The following is a 22,778-nucleotide window of genomic DNA, read 5'->3' as shown; positions in this document are numbered from 1 at the left end:
AATGAGTAGCAATAGGTGAGTCAGGGACGGGGAGAGCAGATTGGCCTTTGGCAACGTCGCAACGGAAGAGCCTGTTGAAACCACCTCGGACGATTACGTCGGCAGACCAATCGTGATGGATCGGCGGGGCTCCGTGTCGGCAGTAAAGTGTCCAGGCCAATTGGCAAAATATGTGTTGTAGCCCAATAAATTAGCTGGTGGACCTCTTCGGCTAGCCGGGAGATGGACCTAGCGCGAGGCTCACTCAAGGCTAACTGGTGCTTGCTTCTGGACAGAGACGTCAGCCAGGAGTAGCCACTCGGATTGCTTGCTGCGATGCTCCGGTGTAAAGGTTCAATAGTATTATTGATAATAACAAGAATGTGGGACCTGTACCTTTATTTTTAACATTTAACATTTAAGTCATTTAGCAGACGCTCTTATCCAGAGCGACTTACAAATTGGTGCATTCACCTTATGATATCCAGTGGAACAACCACTTTACAATAGTGCATCTAAATCTTTTAAGGGGGGGGATTACTTTATCCTATCCTAGGTATTCCTTAAAGAGGTGGGGTTTCAGGTGCAGCTATTAATATTATTGACCATCATCTGTTATTGGAATGGTTGCCCAATGCCCTATTAAGACACTTTATATTGGTGTTTCCTTTATTTTGGGAGTGACCTGTAGATAGTCATCTCATTGTAACTTATGGAGCTTATTCTATAATACCGACAAGGGCGATTTTTTTTTTGGCACCTGGTAAAGTTGCAAAAATGATCTGCTCTTCCAGGTTGAAAGATTCCTGGAGTCAGTAAGGAATGAGCAGGAAATCTACAAGGTGGTGTGGTGAGGAGAAACACTGCTCTAAGTTTTCAATTAAAACATCTTTGCACCTTTTCTGACTGACAGCGCAACACAATGCTAGTGCCTCTCCAATACACTCCTCCAATTGAAAACCATCGAGTTGCTACATGTTTTTTCCATTTTGTCTGATTTAAAGGCCCTATTATAGTCCTCAATAATCAATAATATAATAATTGTTACAGGTTAACTCTCTTGACCTTTCTTTCAAGCACGCACAGTACTTCTGTCCATCCCTCTCCAGGTGCTACAGAGACAGAATATTCCAAAAACCTTCAAAGCCTTCTGACTAAGTGTGATAACTCCAGATCCTTCTGACTAACTAACTGTGATCTCTCCAGATCTTTCTGACTAACTAACTGTGATCTCTCCAGATCTTTCTGACTAACTAACTGTGATCTCTCCAGATCCTTCTGACTAACTAACTGTGATCTCTCCAGATCCTTCTGACTAACTAACTGTGATCTCTCCAGATCCTTCTGACTAACTAACTAACTGTGATCTCTCCAGATCCTTCTGACTAACTAACTAACTGTGATCTCTCCAGATCCTTCTGACTAACTAACTAACTAACTTATCTCTCCAGATCCTTCTGACTAACTAACTAACTGATCCCTCCAGATCCTTCTGACTAACTAACTAACTGTGATCTCTCCAGATCCTTCTGACTAACTAACTAACTGATCTCTCCAGATCCTTCTGACTAACTGACTTATCTCTCCAGAGATTACCACACCTGGATTATTCAAAACTTGGCTATGATTCTTTTCAAAATACTTCAAGCTCAGTGAAAATGGTTGTTGATCATTGCTAGACAACCATTTTTAAGTCTTGCCATAGATTTTAAAGTAGATTTAACACTTGTGTAGTCTTAACACTCTGTATACTCCCCTTGTCCTAAGGGTAAAAAAATGACCCGCCTTCCCTAAACCCCGAATCTAAAGCAGCTTAATTGAATTTTAAACGACAAATCTATATTGCATGAAGAAACAACCTGTCATTCATCACAAACTTTGTGAATATCTGGGTTTTCCCTCTTCACAATGTAGAAAGACTGCATTTAATCAGTGCACACCAATAGTTTTTTATTACAACACACCTGTCAAAGCTGTTTATTATTATTATTATTGCTAAAGGTACTGCATAGGTGTAAACATACATTTTTTAGCAAGAGATAGCACTTGTATGGCCTAAGAAAGTAGCAGAAATGTGCAGCAAGTAGTTTTGAATGTATTTTATTGAAGGGGAACAATAACAGTCTTGAACATTTTTGCCAACATAGTGATATATTCTTATATACTGTACAATGAGGAAATCAACTACACAATACTAGTCTTCTCCCATTTTTGGAACCATTGCCCCACCCACAAGGTGTATAAACAACAACAATAAATAAGAATAAAATAAGATAATAGATACAAAACAAAAATGTGAAGAACATAAATCAATCAACTCTAATTAGCACATGTAGGACAGTATGCAGGTGTGTGTGCATGGACTTTGCAGATGTATTTCTCACATGTGCAGCACATAGTATTTCTTATACAGTCCTTCTTTAGGGGGCAGAATTAGCATCTCCTCCTCTTGTCTGCCCCAGCTGCAGCCTCAGGTGGATCAGGACAAGATTCAGCCTCCTGAACAGCTTTCACAAGCGCTGTAGAGGCTGCTCTGCAGGGGAGGCGCTCCCTTCTTTGAATGTGTGGGGTTACAAGTGCCTTTCCCAGCTGCTCCAGGAACACCCTCCTCTTGTGGATGATGACCATGGGCCAGCGGGCAGTCATCCTCCTGCAACCTGTAAGTTCCAATCACCTTGTCCAGGTTGTCCATGCCTCCTTTGTTGTGGTTGTAGTCCAGGATGATGGCTGGCTTCTTGTCCTCATGATCACTGATCTCAGCCGTTTTGTGCAGGGTGCTCAGGAGGACCACATTCTTGTTCTTCAATGGGAGGTAAGAAACTAGAGTGGTGGTGGGGGTGAAGGCAAACTTTGATGAGAAGGCCTCTTATCCCCCATTGTTGCGAGGAGTGCAGGGGGGAGCTCAGGCTTGTTCTTTCTAACCGTTACAACCATGGTGATCTTCCTCTTCAGCAACTGAGTTCAATCAGTAGCACACATAATCTCAATTTCTCAATGTGTGTGTGTGTGTGTATGTGTCTTTGTGGTTTTTGTGGTGGGTAAATGATTTTATAACTGCAGGGTCTAAAATGTCCCTAAGACAATCTGTGTACCCTGGTGGTGTACAGCTTTAATGGAAATATGAACAAAGGCGATGTTTCACTTTTTCAAATGTTGGGGTCACTCTAGGAAAGGTCATCAAATTTCATGTTGAAAAAAGTGGTTTTCTCTGCTGTTAAACATAGTGGCATAGTTGACCCATGTCAGATATAGACTTGAAATGTGTTACACTTTCAGTTTCCATCCCAATATTACACTTTATATACATCACAGAAAACAGAAATATAACAAAATTGTTTGACATTGAAACAACGGATTTTCAGCGATTTTCTTTTAAAAAGGATCATTGATTATAAAACGTTAAAAAAATTTCATTTTTTACTCTTATATGAAGGTCATTCAATACGGAAAATTTCAAGAACGTTTCTTCAAGTGCATTCGCAAAAACCATCAAGCGCTATGATGAAACTGTCTCTCATGAGGACTGTCACAGGAAAGGAAGACCCATTAGAGTTACCAGCTTAAAAAATTGCAGCCCAAATAAATGCTCCACAGAGTTCAAGTAACAGACACATCTCGAAATCAATTGTTCAGAGGAGACTGTGTGAATCAGGCCTTCATGGTCGAATTGCTGCAAAGAAACCACTACTAAAGGACACAAATAATAAGAAGAGACTTGCTTGGGTCAAGAAGCAATGGACATTAGACAGGTGGAAATTTTTCCTTTGGTCTCCAAATTGGAAATATTTGGTTTCAACATGCCATGTCTTTGTGTCACCCCATGTGTGTTTCCCACCATAAAGAAAGGAGAGGGAGGTGTTATGGTGTGAGGGTGCATTGCTGGTGACACTGTCTGTGATTTATTTATAATTCAAGGCACACCTAACCAACATGGCTACAACAGCATTCTGCAGCGATACGCCATCCCATCTGGTTTGCGCTTAGTGGGACTATCATTTGTTTTTCAACAGGACAACGACCCAACACACCTCCAGGCTGTGTAAGGGCTATTTTACCAAGAAGGAGAGTGCTGTATCAGATGACCTGGCCTCCACAATCCCCCCCTCAAGAAAATGTAATAGTTTGAGATGAGTCGGAACACAGAGTGAAGGAAAAGCAGCCAACAAGTGCTCAGCATATGTGGGAACTCCTTCAAAACTGTTGGAAAAGTATTCCTCATGAAGCTGGTTGAAATAATGCCAATAGTGTGCAAAGCTGTCATCAAGGCAAAGGGTGGCTACTTTGAAGAATCACAGATATAAAATATATTTAGATTTGTTTAACACTTTTTTTGGTTACTACACGATTCCATATGTATTATTTCATAGTTGATGTCTTCACTATTATTCTACATTGTAGAAAATAAATTAAACCCCTTGAATGAGGTGTTTTGAAGCCTTTGACCGGTGGTATATATAAAATATATTGTGTTATTGTGTTATTTCCTAGTTTTGATGTCTTCACTATTATTCTACAACGTAGAAAATAGAAACTAATAACAAAACCCTTGAATGGGTAGGTGTTCCCAAACTTTTGAACTATGTATACAGTTGAAGTCGGAAGTTTACAAACACTTATGTTGGATAGAATCTTGGGGATAGAATCCCACTGACGGGATTGCTAGCAAAACATCAAAAATCTAATAATTTCAATTTCTCAAACAATCAACTATTTTACACCATTTAAAAGTTAAACATCTCCTTAATCGAACCACATTGTCCAATTTCAAAGAGGCTTTACGGCGAAAGCATAAAGTTAGATTATGTTAGGAGAGTACATAGCCAAAAAAGTACACACATCCATTTTCAATTCAAGGACAGGCGTCACCAAAAGCAGAAAACCAGCTAGAATTATGCACTAACCTTTGACAATCTTCATCAGATGACACTCCTAGGACATTATGTTAGACAATAAATGCATTTTTTGTTCTATCAAGTTGATATTTATATCCAAAAACAGCATTTTACATCAGCGCGTGTCGTTGAGAAAATGTGTCTCCCCCAAAACTGCCAGTGAATTTACAAAAAATACTCATTATAAAACGTGGTTAAAGTATTAAACTGTTATTCAAAGAATTATAGATTAACCTCTATGGGCTAGGTGGGGCGCTTGCGTCCCACCTACTCAACAGCCAGTTGAATCCTGTGGCGCGTTATTCAAATACCTTAGATATGATATTACTTCAATTTTTCAAAAATATGACTATTTTACACCATTTTAAAGATAAGACTCTCGTTAATCTAACCACACTGTCCGATTTCAAAAAGGCTTTACAACGAAAGCAAAACATTAGATTATGTTAGCAGAGTACGGAGCCAGAAATAATCAGACACCCATTTTTCAAGCTAGCTTATAATGTCACAAAAACCAAAACCACAGCTAAATGCAGCACTAACCTTTGATGATCTTCATCAGATGACAACCCTAGGACATTATGTTATACAATACATGCATGTTTTGTTCAATCAAGTTCATATTTATATCAAAAACCAGCTTTTTACATTAGCATGTGACTAGCATGTGACTAGCATTCCCACCGAACACTGCCGGTGAATTTACTAAATTACTCACGATAAACGTTCACAAAAAGCATAACAATTATTTTAAGAATTATAGATACAGAACTCCTCTATGCACTCGATATGTCCGATTTTAAAATAGCTTTTCGGTGAAAGCACATTTTGCAATATTCTCAGTAGATAGCCCGGCATCACAGGGCTAGCTATTTAGACACCCAGCAGGTTTAGCACTCATCAAAGTCAGATTTACTATAAGAAAAATGTTATTACCTTTGTTGTCTTCGTCAGAATGCACTCCCAGGACTTCTACTTCAATAACAAATGTTGGTTTGGTTCAAAATAATCCATCGTTATATCCAAACAGCGGCGTTTTGTTCGTGCGTTCTAGACACTATCCTAAAGGGTAAATAAGGGTGACGAGCATGGTGCAATTCGTGACAAAAGAATTCTAAATATTCCATTACCGTACTTCGAAGCATGTCAACCGATGTTTAAAATCCATTTTATGCCATTTTTCTCATAAAAAAGCGATAATATTCCGACCGGGAATCTGTGTTTAGATAAACAGACAAAGGAAAAGAAAGCATTCGGTCGAAGCGGGCACGCGCCTAAGCCCATAGTACTCTGAGTGGCCACTTGCCAAAAGCGATAAAGTGTTTCAGCCAGAGCCTGCCTCGATATCGTTCAACTTTTTCCCGGGCTCTGAGACCCTATGGAAGACGTAGGAAGTGTCACGTTATTGCACAGATCCTGAGTCTTCAATAAAAAGAGCCAAGATGAAACACTACTTCTCAGACAGGCCACTTCCTGCTTGAAATCTTCTCAGGTTTTGGCCTGCCATAGGAGTTCTGTTATACTCACAGACACCATTCAAACAGTTTTAGAAACTTTAGGGTGTTTTCTATCCAAAGCCAATAATTATATGCATATTCTAGTTACTGGGCAGGAGTAGTAACCAGATTAAATCGGGGACGTTCTTTATCCAGCCGTGTCAATACTGCCCCCTAGCCCGAACAGGTTAACATCTCCTGAATGCAACCGCATTGACACATTTCAAAATAACTTTACTGGGAAAGCACACTTTGCAATAATCTGAGTACTCTGCTCAGAAAAATACACTACGCAATACAGATAGCTGCCATGTTGGAATCATCTAAAATCATAAATAACATTAGAAATATTCCCTTACCTTTAATAATCTTCATCAGAAGGCACTTCCAGGAATCCCAGGTCCACAATTAATTAACAAGTGTTGTTTTTTTCGATGAAGTTTGTAATTTATGTCCAAATAACTCCATGTTGTTCCGTGTTGTTAGCGCGTTCGGTAGGCTACTCAAAATGTAGGGCGTGGGAGGGAAAAGTCACGACGAAAAGTAAAAAAATTATCTATTTACGTTCATTCAAACATGTCAAATGTTGTTTAGCATCAATCTTTTGGGCCATTTTTAACGTGAAACATCAGTAATATTTCAACCGGACCTCTCCTGTGTCTTGAAAAACGTTTTGAAAAAGGTCTCACCTCACATGAACGCGCATCAGTGCGCAATAATGAAGTGACGACATCTCAGGGACATCAACTTCCCTTCCTTCTCATCCGGTCTCTGTTCATCATAGACGCTTCAAACAACTTTATAAAGACTGTTGACATCTAGGGGAAGCCATAGGAAGTGCAAAATGAATCCTTTGTCACTGTGTGTTTTATTAGCAATGACTTGAAAATAGTACAGCCACAAGATTTTCATTTCCTGCTTGTCATTTTTCTCAGGTTTTTGCCTGCCATATGAGTTCTGTTATACTTAGAAACACCATTCAAACAGTTTTAGAATCTTCAGAGTGTTTTCTATCCAAATATACTAATAATATGCATATTCTATTTTCTGGGCCGGAGTAGTAACCTGTTTAAATTGGGTACGTTTTTCATCCGGCCGTGAAAATACTGCCCCCTAGCCCCAATAGGTTTTAACTTGTTTTTCAACCACTCCACAATTTTCTTGTTAACAAACTATAGTTTTGGCAAGTCAGTTAGGCCATCTACTCTGTGCATGACACAAGCAATTTTTCCAACAATTGCTTGTGCTTGTGGAAAGCTACGCGAAATGTTTGACCCAAGTTAAACAATTTAAAAGCAATGCTACCAAATACTAATTTAGTGTATGTAAACTTCTGACCCACTGGGAATGTGATGAAAGAAATTAAAGCTGAAATAAGTAATTATCTCTGCTATTATTCTGACATTTCACATTCTTAAAATAAAGTGGTGATCCTAACTGACCTAAGACAGGGAATTTGTACTAGGATTAAATGTCAGGAATTGTGAAAAACGAGTTTAAAATATTTGGCTAAGGTGTATGTAAACTTCCGACTTCAACTGTATACTTGTATTATTATTATTATTATTATTAATAATGTAATTTTGTATTATTATTATTATTATTATTCATGTTATTTTTATTAATATTATTAGTAACATTATTATTAAAGTTATTATTATTTATATTATTATTATTAATATTATTATTATTTTTATTAATATTATTAATATTATTATTATTATTATTAATATTATTGTTATCATTATTATTCTTGTTATTATTAATATTATTGTTACTACTATTAATATTATTATTATTAATAATACTATTATTGTTATCATTATTAATGTTATTATTATTATTATTATTAATATTATTGTTATTATTGATATCATTATTATTATTGATATTATTATTATTAATATTCATGGCAACAAAAAAATATTCCACCTCTCACCCTAAATGTACAGAATTCAAAATTACAATGTTTTTCTTTCATTATTTAATCTTTAATGCATGATTATGATCACAGTCTGTTGTTGCCATATTATGCCTGAGTTCTGCCGATAATTTCATTTAAAACACTCCAAAGCCTTCTTCCATCATACTTTATATCAATTTTCTTTGTTTCATAATACAGTTTCTTCTTAGTTTAGTCACATCATTTCTCACTTTGCAGTAAGTTTGCCAATCAGCTGTGCAGCCAGAATTATTAGCCAATCATTTTGCTTCATCTCGCTCAACCATAGCATTTTTCAATTCATCATCCATGCAGATTCATTCTAACAATCAATTTCTTAAAGCCACAATGCAGTGTTTAACTTTTATTTTTTTAAATCACCAATTCATGTCTAATAAATCACTTTGTGTGTGTTTATATTTAAATGTAACTTCAAATTATATTTTTCATAATTTATTTCCATTAGTCTCCTTGGTCGACTGAAATGCTCAGTCCGACTGTGTGGGTGTGGGGATACAAATTTGAATACATTTACAAACGTCTCTGATTGGCTGATATAATTGTCTAAAGTCCACCCACTTAGGCACATGGTATTCAACCTGTCGGTTGGAGCTGGACCCTGAAAGAAACAAAGTTCCACAGGTGTGCATGTTACTTTTTGTTTTGTCATCAAAAGTAAAGGGATCCATAACGCATCTTCATTTGCTATATAAATCATTGTTGTACTGTTTGACGCAGTAGATCACCAGAAGACCAGTGGCGGGTGCTGATTGGCCGAATACCTGGGTCGCTGGGTGGTTTGAGTTGTCAACAAAGCAGCATGACAGAAACATGACGCCAAGTTTTCGAACTACCGGTTAATTTGATGAGATTTATAAAGCGATCTGTGCATTTGAACAACATAAATCCTATTTCCCTTTTGCATGTAAAAAACAAAAAACAAATAACCACTGTTGCACATGCTGCCACTGTTTTAAACAGATTATATTATGCTATTTATGGCGAGTTAGCACACAAGCAAATGAGTGCACCAGGGAGAACAAGCATGGATACAATAAGTGTAGCTCAGTTGGTAGAGCATGGTGTTTGCAACGCCAGGGTTGTGGGTTCGATTCCCACAGGGGACCAGTACGGAGAAGGAAAAAAGAAAAATGTATGCATTCACTACTGTAAGTTGCTCTGGATAAGAGCGTCTGCTAAATGACTAAATGTGAAAACACACTGTCTATCTGGGGATAGCTAGCTAACATAATGTCACAAAGCATTATCTAACTGGGGATAACTAGTTAGCATAATGTCACAAAGCATTATCTAACTGGGGATAACTAGTTAGCATAATGTCACAAAGCATTATCTAACTGGGGATAGCTTGCTAACATAATATCACAAATCATTATCTAACTGGGGATAGCTAGCTAACATAATGTCACAAAGCATTATCTAACTGGGGATAGCTTGCTAACATAATATCACAAATCATTATCTAACTGGGGATAGCTAGCTAACATAATGTCACAAAGCATTATCTAACTGGGGATAGCTTGCTAACATAATGTCACAAAGCATTATCTAACTGGGGATAGCTTGCTAACATAATATCACAAATCATTATCTAACTGGGGATAACTAGCTAGCATAATGTCACATAGCATTATCTAACTGGGGATAGCTAGCTAACTTAATGTCACAAAGCATTATCTAACTGGGGATAACTAGCTAGCATAATGTCACAAAGCATTATCTAACTGGGGATAACTAGCTAGCATAATGTCACAAAGCATTATCTAACTGGGGATAGCTTGCTAGCATAATGTCACAAAGCATGATGAGCTAGCAAGTTAACTTTCATTCTGAAATAACTTCATATTTCCAAGTTTGTCAGATATTAGTTTAGAAAAACTTGATATTGGTATGGGAGCTAACAGCTGGCAAGTTAACAGTTAGCTATAGCTATCTAGCCGCTTATCAAAGGTAGATAACGGTTTAATTTGACAACAACAACAAAAAAATCAATCAAACTATTTCTTAATGTTTCTCAAAATTACTGTAGCTGTCTAATTAATTCCAGAATGCTTTGTGATACACCCATTATTATGCTGTTTTAATCCACATAACATGTCGACCTGTAATACAACCTGATGCTCCTTTGTCCTACCAGATTCACGACGAGAAGGCTCTAGCTAGAGTAGGCCTCTGTTTTTTTTCCCACTCTCGTTGGATGTAGACATCCGGTTTATATGGTTCCAGACTGTTATGACGATTTATTTACAAGTAAATTACAATCAGCTTTTTAATTTAGTTCCATCTGTACCTGATAGAGCAGATCTAGTCTGACGTGGGGAAGTAAGCCGTCTGGCGTGAGAGACTCATTGGGAGGAGGAGAGTAGAGCAGACCCAGAAGTTTGGACTGAACGCACATTTGAGCGCCCCCCCGGACGGTCCATTTACTTTGTGCTGTTATAATTTATGCTTTGAAGTCCTGCGATTTCATTGGGGCAGTTCACCGTCATTGCAAATAGTTGGCAAAACAAAAGACAAAAGGAATGTTTGCATGGCCTATGCACCCCCCCCCCAATGAAGAGCAGAGTAGTAAGTAACTGAGCATCTTGTTTTGAACAATAGATTTTTGAAACAGAAAATGTACACGTTTAGCACACTTTCATGAGCATGTAAAACATAATCCTTGAAATGGATAATATTTCTAGGTGCACAAGTGCAGAGAAATGCCTTTCTTGCGAACTCAAAACCGTACAATGCAATAATAAATAACTACCTAATACAACATCAAAAAAACACACTACCAGTAGCTAGCTATTCTGGTTGCGGTCAAGGCTAGTAGTTAGCTAGCTAAGTTAGCTTGCAGAAGCACCAGGCTATGTCCTTCAATTTTAATAATAATAGTTAGCTAGAAGATGTATGCAAGGTGTATTTGACAGAACACTGATGGAGAATGAAAGCTGTAAATCCATTGCTAGTGTAAGTTTAGCTAGCTAGCTACCTTGATGGAGAATGAAAGCTGTAAATCCATTGCAAGTGTACGTTTAGCTAGCTAGCTACCTTGTTGAGGTGTGCTGTGCATTATCAAATCAGACAAAGGGATCGTTCTGATGGAAAACAAAGAAACAATCGGCTACAGCACAATCTCTCTTGCTTTTGGCATAATTAGCTACCTCTCCTGTGCATGTCAACAATTTGACTGGGTGTGAAAGTAGAAGGGGGATTATGGAAATTGGTCAAACAGACCACCAGGAGACGTTATGCAAGGTCCAAAAAACACCAACCCACTTGAACAAGCTGAAATTCAATGCAATTTTCTTCAAACTTGCTCTTACACAAATATGGCATTATCACAACAGGCGTAGTAGACATTACCGTGAAATGCTTACAAGCCCTTAACCAACAGAGAATCTTGTTTCTCATGTTCTGAGAGTCTTTAGTTGCCGTTTGGTAAACTCCAAGCGGGATGATCATCTTGTTTCTCATGGTCTGAGGGTCCTTTAGGTGTATTTTGGCAAACTCCAAGCGGGCTGTCATGTACCTTTTACTGAGGAGTGGCTTCCGTCTGGCCACAAAGCCTGATTGTTGGAGTGCTGCAGAGATGGTTGTCCTTCTGGAAGGTTCTCCCATCTCCACAGAGGAACTCTGGAGCTCTATCGGACTGACCATCGGTTTCTTGGTCACCTCCCTGACCAAGGGTCATCTTCCTCGATTGCTCAGTTTGGACCCGCGGCCAGCTCTAGGAAGAGTCTTGGTGGTTCCAAACTTCTTCAATTTAAGAATGATGGAGGCCACTGTGTTCTTGGGGACCTTCAATGTTGCAGAATGTTTTGGTACCCTTCCCCAGATCTGTGCCATGACACAATCCTGTCTTGGAGATCTACGAACAATTCCTTCGACCTCATGGCTTGGTTTTTGCTCTGACATTCACTGTCAACTGTGGGACCTTACATGTGGGACCTTACATAGACAGGTGTGTGCCTTTCCAAATCATGTTCAGTCAATTGACTTTACCACAGGTGGACTCCAATCAAGTTGTAGAAACATCTCAAGGATGATTAATGGAAACAAGATGTACCAGAGTTCAATTTCGAGTCTGATAGCAAAGGGTCTGAATACTTATGTAAATATGTGTAAATATAGTATTGTCCAATCTGACAGAATTTAAGAGGATATGCAGAGAAAAATGGGAGAAACTCCCCAAATACAGGTGTGTCAAGCATGTAGCATCATACCCAAGAAGACTTGAGGCTGTAATCGCTGCCAATGGTGCTTCAACAAAGTACTGAGTAAAGGGTGTGAATACTTATGTAAATGTGATATTTCAGTGTTTTATTCTTTATACATTTTGCTAAAATGTCTTAAAACCTGTTTTCTCTTTTTCATTATGGGGTATTGTGTTATTTTTAGATTGGTTAGGAAAACAAGAAGTTGTAGGTTAGTCGAACAAGAAGTCATGTCAGTATATAGGGGAAAAACAAACCACATTCAGAAGAACCTCACTCGGACAGGAGAACAGGCACTTAATGAACTAATGAAATATCCATCTTTTAAACCTGCAGGCCTAGGTGGCTGCTGTGGTTGTTTTAGACTATGAAAAATACAAGGAAGTGATTCAGAGACAACTTAGTAATGAACGTTTCTATAGAAAACTGAGTGTTTGATCCCAGACAGGTCTTCCAAAGGGATATATATGCTTATATCTGAAGCAAGCGCTATTATACAACACCGTCTCAGAACCTGAATATCAATACCTTTGCTGCCAATGTGCCATACGTCCATGCCTGTACATTACACAAACCTAAAACACAAGGCAAGCCCTAGCTCACTACTTGAGAGTCTGAGATACAAACAAATACCAACCAACGAACTTCGTTCTAATCTCAAATTCACTATTGAATGTGAAACGAAACGTGTTCATTACCTCGATATGTGGATTGAGAAATCAAATGGGACCCTGTTTACAACTCTGTATAGAAAAGAACATAAATACTATTTTACAGGGGGGACAGCTTCCACCCTGACTCATTAAAAAGAGGACTTCCAAGAGGCTAGTTTTTCAGACTCTGCCCGTATATGCCACTCCACAGAGGACTATCTAGAAAAAGCAGCGGAGATGAACAATAGGTTTCTAAGAAGAGGCTACTCTCCACAATGTGTGGATGAAGCTTCTAATTTGGCATTGGGGAAAACACGAGATGAACTGCTACTAAAAAGTCCTCACTAAAGCTAAAGAACACTCTGTAATGTTCACAACCACATATACTTTGAACTGGCGCAAAGTGGGAGATGCTGTCAAGAAACACTGGCATGTTTTATCATCGGACCCAGCTCTGCCAGCTGAATTTAAGAACACACCACTTATTAGTATATAGGTGAGGTCACAATTTATGTGACAAATTGGTCCATGCCAACAGCAAGCCACAAAAGAAAATGAGCTAGGCTCTTTTACCCCCTCTTCCGAATGGTAGTTATAAATGCAGAGGCTGCTCACAGTGCAACAATATGATGAAGTCATACATACAGGAAAACAGGTCCAAATAAATGGCATTATTACGTGCTCCTCCAACCATGTTATCTACGTGATTAAATGTCCATGTGAGCTGTGTTATGTAGGTAAAACCTCTCGTTCTCTCAGAGAACTAGCGAACGTCAAAGTTCAAATCAGGAGACAGGGATTATCCAGTCGCAGTACATTTTAATGACCTAAAACATAACATTTCTACCTTTAGATTCTGTGGCATATAGAGAAAGTTAAGATATCAGACAGGGGAGGTAATATAAATACTACTCTGAGCAAAATATAATGTTTTGTGATTTTCCCCCTCCAGACATTATTCCCTAAAGGACTTAATGATGAGATGCCCATGTGAACATAAACTGACACTTCAGTCTACTCTGACGTTTTTTTTATTTCTCTATACCCAATTATTTATGAAAATGTACTTGATAGGTCGATGTCCTCATTGTGGTTTTACAGACGTGTTTAATCCGTTTTATGTACACACTTTATTAAATCAAATACATTTTTTTCTTATTTTTTTCACCTTTATTTAACCAGGTAGGCCAGTTGAGAACAAGTTCTCATTTACAACTGCGACCTGGCCAAGATAAAGAAATGCAGTGCGACACAAACAACAACACAGAGTTACACATGGAATAAACAAACATACAGTCGAGAACACAATAGAAAAATCTATATACAGTGTGTGCAACTAAGGTAAGACTAGAGAGGTAAAGCAATAAATAGGCCGTAGTGGCAAAGTAATTACAATTTAGCAATTAAACACTGGAATGATAGATGTGCAGAAGATGAATGTGCAAGTAGAGAAACTGGGGTGCAAAGGAGCAAGATAAATAAATAAATACAGTATGGGGATGAGGTAGTTGGACGGGCTATTTACAGATGGGCTATGTACAGGTGCAGTGATCTGTGAGCTGCTCTGACAGCTGATGCTTAAAGCTAGTGAGGGAGATATGAGTCTCCAGCTTCAGTGATTTTTGCAATTCGTTCCAGTCATTGGCAGCAGAGAACTGGAAGGGAAGGCGGCCAAAGGAGGAATAGGATTTGGGGGTGACCAGTGAAATATACCTGCTGGAGTGCGTGCTACAGGTGGGTGCTGCTATGGTGCCCATTGAGCTGAGATGTATGTGACCAAATGTTATTGGTCAACTACACATATTTAGCAGATGTTATTGCGGGTGTAGCGAAGTGCTTGTGTTTCTATCTCCAACAGTGCAGTATTATCTAACAATTCACAACAATACACACAAATCTAAAGCAAAAGAATGGAGTTAAGAAACGGACGAGCAATGCCGGAGTCGTTGACTAAAATACAGTAGAATAGAATACAGCACATACATATGAAATGAGTAAAGCAGTCTGTAAACATGATTAAAGTGACTAGTGTTACATTAATAAAGTGACCAGTGATTTAACGTCTTTGTATATAGGGCAGCAGGCTCTAAGGTGCAGGGTTGAGTAACCTGGTGGTAGCCAGCTAGTGATGGCTATTTAACAGTCTGGTGGCCTTGAGATAGAAGCTGTTTTTCAGTCTCTCGGTCCCAGCTTTGATGCACCTGTACTGACCTCACCTTCTGGATGATAACGTGGTGAACAGGCCGTGACTCAGGTGGTTGATGTCCTTGAGGATTTTTTGGGGCCTTCTTGTGACATCGGGTGGTGTAGGTGTCCTGGAGGGCAGGTAGTTTGCCACCCGGTGATGCGTTGGGCAGACCTCACTACCCTCTGGAGAGCCCTGCGTTTGAGGGAGGTGCATTTGCCGTACCGGGCGGTGATACAGCCCGACAGGATGCTCTCAATTGTGCATCTGTAAAAGTTTGTGAGGGTCTTAGGTGCCAAGCCGAATGTCTTCAGTCTCCTGAGGTTGAAGAGACACTGTTGCGCCTTCTTCACCACACTGTGTATGTGGGTGGACAATTTCAGATTGCCAGTCATGTGTACGCAGAGGAACTTGAAGCTTTTCGCGTTCTTCACTGTGGTTACGTCGATGTGGAAAGGGGCGTGCTCTCTGCTGTTTCCTGCAGTCCACGATCAGCTCCTTCATTTTCCTGGCACCACTCCGCCAGGGCCCTCACCTCCTCCCTGTAGGCTGTCTCGTCATTGTTGGTAATCAGGCCTACTACTATTGTGTCATCTGTAAACTTGATGATTGAGTTGGAGGCATGCATGGCCACTCAGTCATGGGTGAACAGGGAGTACAGGAGGGGGCTGAGAATGTACCTTTGTAGGGCCCCTACATGTACATGATGTTACTGCACTGTCGGAGCTAGAAACACAAGCATTTAGTTAAATGTAACTGCACTGTCAAAGCTAGAAGCACAAGCATTTAGTTAGATGTTACTGCACTGTCAGAGCTAGAAACACAAGCATTTAGTTAAATATTCCTGGACTGTCGGTGGTATAAGCACAAGCATTTAGTTAGATATTACTGCACTGTTGGAGCTAGAAGCACAATCATTTCGCTACACCCTCAATCGATCTCCTAATCACGTATATGTGACCAATAACATCTCCTAACCATGTGTATGGACCAATAACATCTGCTAATCACGTGTATGTCACCAATAACATCTGCTATTCACGTGAATGTGACCAATTTGATTTGATTTGATAAGATTTTTGCAACTGCACTTTAAGAAACATTTAAGGTTCTTTCAATTTTCCGGATTGACAGACGTTCATGTCTTAAACTAATGATGTACTGTCATTTCTCTTTGCTTATTTGAGCTGTCCTTTCTGTAATGTGGACTTGGTCTTTTACCATTTACATTTACCAATTAGGGCTATCTTCTGTATTCTACCTCTGCCTTGTCACAAAACAACTGATTGGCTTAAATGCATTAAGAAGGAAAGAAATTCCACAAATTAACTTTTAGCAAGTCACACCTGTTAATTGAAATGCATTCCAGGTGACTACCTCATGAAGTTGTTGAGAGAATGCCAATGCATTCTGGTGGCAATTGGTGGCTACTTTGAAGAATCTCAAATATAAAATATATTTTGATTTGTTTAACACTGTTTTGGCTACTACATGATTCCATACGTGTTATTTCATAGTTTTGATGTCTTCACTATTATTCTACTATGTTGCATCGTGAGTAAGAACAGCCCAGTCCTTTCTGTAATATGGGCTTGGTCTTTTACCAAATAGGGCTAGCCCCCAACCACAATCTTCTTATGATTCATCGGCAGATTTCACAGACAATTTGTCTTACTTTCTCCTCAGACTCGGCACAGTTCTCATGTGAATACTGTGGTATGCCATTCACAACAATGTCATTCCTACTGGACTGTCTCCCTTGTCTTTTTTTATAGTCTTTGTTAATAACGATTCACAGACATTTTTGATGTCATCTCACGTGAACTTACAGTTTATTGTCATCTTTCTGTAAGTCTCTTTCAGGACATCCACCTCTCCCTGGGAGAACTGCAAACTGTTCTTAAGGTCCTGGACCTCTCTGGTCAGATCGTCCATTCATTTGTTGAGTCCATCAGTATTTGGAAGCTATTTACCTGCTGCTTGTTGAACCCTTTTGTTTGTTTAAAAGATCCTTCACCTGTGGTAGAAAAACAATGTCCTCTCTATTACTTCCACCTTTAGCTTTGGAGGTCAAGGTATGCTAACGCCGGTACTCCACACAGTTCCAGACAGGGCAGGTTGCAGGACAGAATTAAACAGCAAAAAACATCAGGGATTTAGACAACCACAAGCCCGGGACAATCGACGATCCCAGCCATAAATCAAATCAAATCAAATTTTATTAGTCACATGCGTCGAATACAAGTGTAGATCTTACAGTGAAGTGCTTACTTACGAGCCCCTAACCGACAGTGCAGTTTTAAAAACTATGGAAAAGGATAAAAGTAAAAAGTAATTAAAGAGCAGCAGTAAAAAATAACAATATATACAGGGTGTGCCGGAACAGAGTCAATGTGCGGGGGCACCGGTTAGTTGAGCTAGTATGTACATGTAGGTAGAGTTATTAAAGTCACTATGTATAGATGACAACAGAGAGTGGCAGTGGTGTGGAGAGGTGAGGGGGGGGGGCAATGCGAGTAGTCTGGGTAGCCATTTGACTAGATGTTCAGGAGTCTTATGGCTTGGAGGTAGAAGCCGTTAACTCTTACATCTAGACGTTCCGCTAGCGGAACACCTGCTCCAATATCCAATGATGGGCGTGGCGCGAAATACAAACTCCTCTAAAATCCTAAAACTTCCATTTTTCAAACATATGACTATTTTACAGCATTTTAAAGACAAGACTCTCGTTAATCTAACCACACTGTCCGATTTCAAAAAGGCTTTACAGCGAAAGCAAAACATTACATTATGTCAGCAGAGTACCCAGCCAGAAATAATCAGACACCCATTTTTCAAGCTAGCATATAATGTCACAAAAAACAAAACCACAGCTAAATGCAGCACTAACCTTTGATGATCTTCATCAGATGACAATGCATGCATGTTTTGTTCAATCAAGTTCATATTTATATCAAAAACCAGCTTTTTTACATTAGCATGTGACGTTCAGAACTAGCATACCCCCCGCAAACATCCGGTGAATTTACTAAATTACTCACGATAAACGTTCACAAAAAACATAACAATTATTTTAAGAATTATAGATACAGAACTCCTCTATGCACTCGATATGTCCGATTTTAAAATAGCTTTTCGGTGAAAGCACATTTTGAAATATTCTCAGTAGATAGCCCAGCCATCACGGCTAGCCATTTAGACACCGACCAAGTTTAGCCCTGACCAAACTCCGATTTACTATTACAAAAGTTTGATTACCTTTGTTGTCTTCGTCAGAATGCACTCCCAGGACTGCTACTTCAATAACAAATGTTGGTTTGGTCCAAAATAATCCATCGTTATATCCAAATAGCGGCGTTTTGTTCGTGCGTTCTAGACACTATCCTAAAGGGTAAATAAGGGTGACGAGCATGGCGCAATTCGTGACAAAAGATTTCTAAATATTCCATTACCGTACTTCGAAGCATGTCAACCGCTGTTTAAAATCAATTTTTATGCCATTTTTCTCGTAAAGAAGCGATAATATTCCGACCGGGAATCTGCGTTTAGGTGAACAGAGGAAAGAAAACAAAGCATTCGGTCGACGCGGACACGCGCCTGAGTCTCACAGTACTGTAACCAGCCACTACCCAAACGCGCTACTTTGTTTCAACTAGAGCCTGCAAAGCCACGATTCAGCTTTTTGCCGCCTTCTGAGAGCCCATTGGAGCCGTAGGAAGTGTCACGTAACAGCAGAGATCCTTTGTAATGGATAGAGATGGCAAAGAAGGCCAAGAAATGGTCAGACAGGGTACTTCCTGTACAGAATCTTCTCAGGTTTTGGCCTGCCAAATGAGTTCTGTTATACTCACAGACACCATTCAAACAGTTTTAGAAACTTTGGAGTGTTTGCTATCCAAAGCTAATAATTATATGCATATTCTAGTTTCTGGGCAGGAGTAATAATCAGATTAAATCGGGTACGTTTTTTATCCGGCTGTGAAAATACTGCCCCCTATCCATAACAGGTTAAGAAGCCTCTTGGACCTAGATTTGGCACTCCAGTACCGCTTGCCATGCGGTAGCAGAGAGAACAGTCTATGACTATGGTGGCTGCGGTCTTTGACAATTTTTAGGGGCTTCCTCTGACACCGCCTGGTATAGAGGTCCTGGATGGCAGGAAGCTTGGCCCCAGTGATGTACTGGGACGTTCACACTACCCTATGTAGTGCCTTGCTGTCGGAGGCTGAGCAGTTTCCATACCAGGCAGTGATGCAACCAGTCAGGATGCTCTCGATGGTGCAGCTGTAGAACCTTTTGAGGATTTGAGGACCCAGGCCAAATCTTTTCAGTCTCCTAAGGGGGAATAGGTTTTGTCGTGCCCGCTTCATGACTGTCATGGTGTGCTTGGACCATGTTAGTTTGTTGCTGATGTGGACACCAAGGAACTTGAAGCTCTCAACCTGCTCCACTGCAGCCCCGCCGATGAGAATGGGGGCATGCTCGGTCCTCCTTTTCCTGTAGTTCACATTCATCTCCTTTGTCTTGATCACGTTGAGGGAGAGGTTGTTGTCCTGGCACCACACGGCCAGGTCTCTGACCTCCATATAGGCTGTCTCGTTGTTGTCATTGATCAGGCCTACCACTGTTGTGTCATCGGCAAATTTAATGATGGTGTTGGAGTCGTGCCTGGCCGTGCAGTCATGGGTGAGCAGGGAGTACAGGATGGGGCTGAGCACAAACCCCTGAGGGGCCCCTGTGTTGAGGATCAGCGTGGCGGATGTGTTGTTCCCTACCCTTACCACCTGGGGGCGGCCCATCAGGAAGTCCATGATCCAGTTGCAGAGGGAGGCGTTTAGTCCCAGGGTCCTTAGCTTATTGATGAGCTTTGAGATCACTATTGTGTTGAACACTGAGCTGTTGTCAATAAATAGCTTTCTCACATAGGTGTTCCTTTTGTCCAGGTGGGAAAGGGCAGTGTGGAGTGCAATTGAGACTGCATCATCTGTGGATCTGTTTGGGCGGTATACAAATTGGAGTGGGTCTAGGGTTTCTGGGATGATGGTGTTGATGTGAGCTATGACCAGCCTTTCAAAGCACTTCATGTCTACAGACGTGAGTGCTACGGGTCGGTGGTCATTTAGGCAGGTTACCTTAGTGTTCTTGGGCACAGGGACTATGGTGTTCTGCCTAAACATGTTGGTTTTACAGACTCGGACAGGGAGAGGTTGAACATGTCACTGAAGACACTTGCTAGTTGGTCAACGCATGCTCACAGTACACGTCCTGGTAATCCGTCTGGCCCTGTGGCCTTGTGAATGTTGACCTGTCTAAAGATCTTACTCACATCGGCTGCGGAGAGTGTGATCACACCGTATTCTGGTACAGCTGGTGCGCTCATGCATGTTTCAGTGTTATTTGCCTCAAAGCGAGCATAGAAGTAGTTTAGCTCGTCCGGTAGGCTCGTGTCACTGGGCAGCTCTCAGCTGTACTTTCATTTGTAGTCTGTTATGGTTTGCAAGCCCTGCCACATCTGATGAGCGTCAAAGCCTGTGTAATATGACTCAGTCTTAGTCCTGTATTGATGCTTTGCCTATTTGATGGTTCTTCGGAGGGCATAGTGGGATTTCTTATAAGCTTCCTGGTTAGAGTCCCGCTCCTTGAAAGCGGCAGCTCTAGCTTTTAGTTCACTGTGAATGCTGCCAGCAATCCATAGCTTCTGGTTGGAGTATGTACGTACGGTCACTGTGGGGATGACATCATCGATGCACTTATTGATGAAGCCAATGACAGATGTGGTGTACTCCTCAATGGCATTGGAGGAGCCCCGGAACATTTTCCAGTCTGTGCTAGCAAAACAGTCCTGTAGCTTAGCATCTGCTTCATCTGACCACTTTTTTATTGATCAAGTCACTGGTGCTTCCTGCTTTCATTTTTGCTTGTAAGCAGGAATCAGGGGGATGGAATTATGGTCAGAATTGCCAAATTGTCACGGCTGTGTGGAGAGATGGACCAAAGTGCAGCGTGATCTGGGTCCCACATCTTTAATTGTGAAACGCAGAAAACAATCAACAGCAAACGAAACGTGACGCAAATGCAGTGCTCACAGGCAACTACACACAAACAAGATCCCACAAAACACAGTGGGGAAATGGCTGCCTAAATATGATGCCCAATCAGAGACAACGATAAACAGCTGCCTCTGATTGGGAACCATACTAGGCCAACATAGAAATGAAACAACTTAGATTACCCACCCTAGTCACACCCCAACCTAACCAACATAGAGAATAAAAAGCTCTCTATGGTCAGGGCGTGACACAAATGGAGGGTGAGGGAGAGCTTTGTATGCATCTCTGTGTGTGGAGTACAGGTAGTCCAGAGTTCCTTTCCCTCTGGTTACACATTTAACATGCTGATATAAATTTGGTAAAACTGATTTAAGTTTCCCTGCATTAAAGTCCCCGGCCACTAGGAGCGTCGCCTCTGGGTGAGGTTTTTCTTGTTTGCTTAAAGCGGAATACAGCTCATTCAATTCTATCTTAGTGCCAGCCTCTGACTGTGGTGGTATGCAAAAAGCTACAAAGAATGTAGATGAAAACGCTCTCGGTTGGTAATGTGGTCTGCAGCTTATCATGAGAAACTCTACCTCAGGTGAGCAATAGCTCGAGACTTCCTTAGATATCGTGCACCAGCTGTTGTTTACAAAAATACAAAGACCGCCACCCCTTCTCTTACCAGACGCCGCTGTTCTATCTTGCCGGTACATCGCATAACCAGCCAGCTGTATGTTGATATTGTCGTCGTTCAGCCACGACTCCGTGAAGCATAAGATGTTACAGTTTTAATGTCCCTTTGGTGGTTTAATCTTCCCAATAACTTGTTAATTTTATTGTCCAAAGATTGCATGTTTGCTAGCGGGATTGAGGGGAGTGGGGGTTTATTTGATCGCCTTCGACTCCTCAGAAGGCAGCCCGCCCTCCGGCCTCTCTTTCCCTGCCTCCTCTTCACGCAGAGGGAGCCCTATATCCTCCGCCTCGGGCTCGTCAGAGTCGTGAAAGAAGAAAAAGTATTCTGCTAGTCAGTGGGTGAGTAATCGTAGTCCTGATGTCTTGAAGTTATTTTCGGTCATAAGAGATGGTAGCGGCAACATTATGTACAAAAATAGTAAAAAAAAAAACAAGTTGCAAACAACGCAGATAAACAAACAAAAAAACAATCGGTTGGGGGCACGTAAAACGTCTGCCTTTTGCTCCGGCGCCACCTTACAATAACGGCTAACCCCATCGTGGGCTGTGTTCAAGCTATCAAGGAAGCCCTGTCAGCTTGATAGCTAGTTAGCAGCTAGGCTAGCTGCTACGACAAGCAGCTCTTCAGACTATTGGTTGGCAGGATCCCTGGAAAGATATAGCTGTCCCAGCAACTGATG

The sequence above is a fragment of the Salmo salar genome, chromosome ssa19 (genome assembly GCF_905237065.1).
Source record: "Salmo salar chromosome ssa19, Ssal_v3.1, whole genome shotgun sequence".
Classification (NCBI taxonomy): Eukaryota; Metazoa; Chordata; class Actinopteri; order Salmoniformes; family Salmonidae; genus Salmo; species Salmo salar.
The sequence above is the reverse complement of the archived record's forward strand: the minus strand, read 5'-3'. Positions refer to the sequence as shown.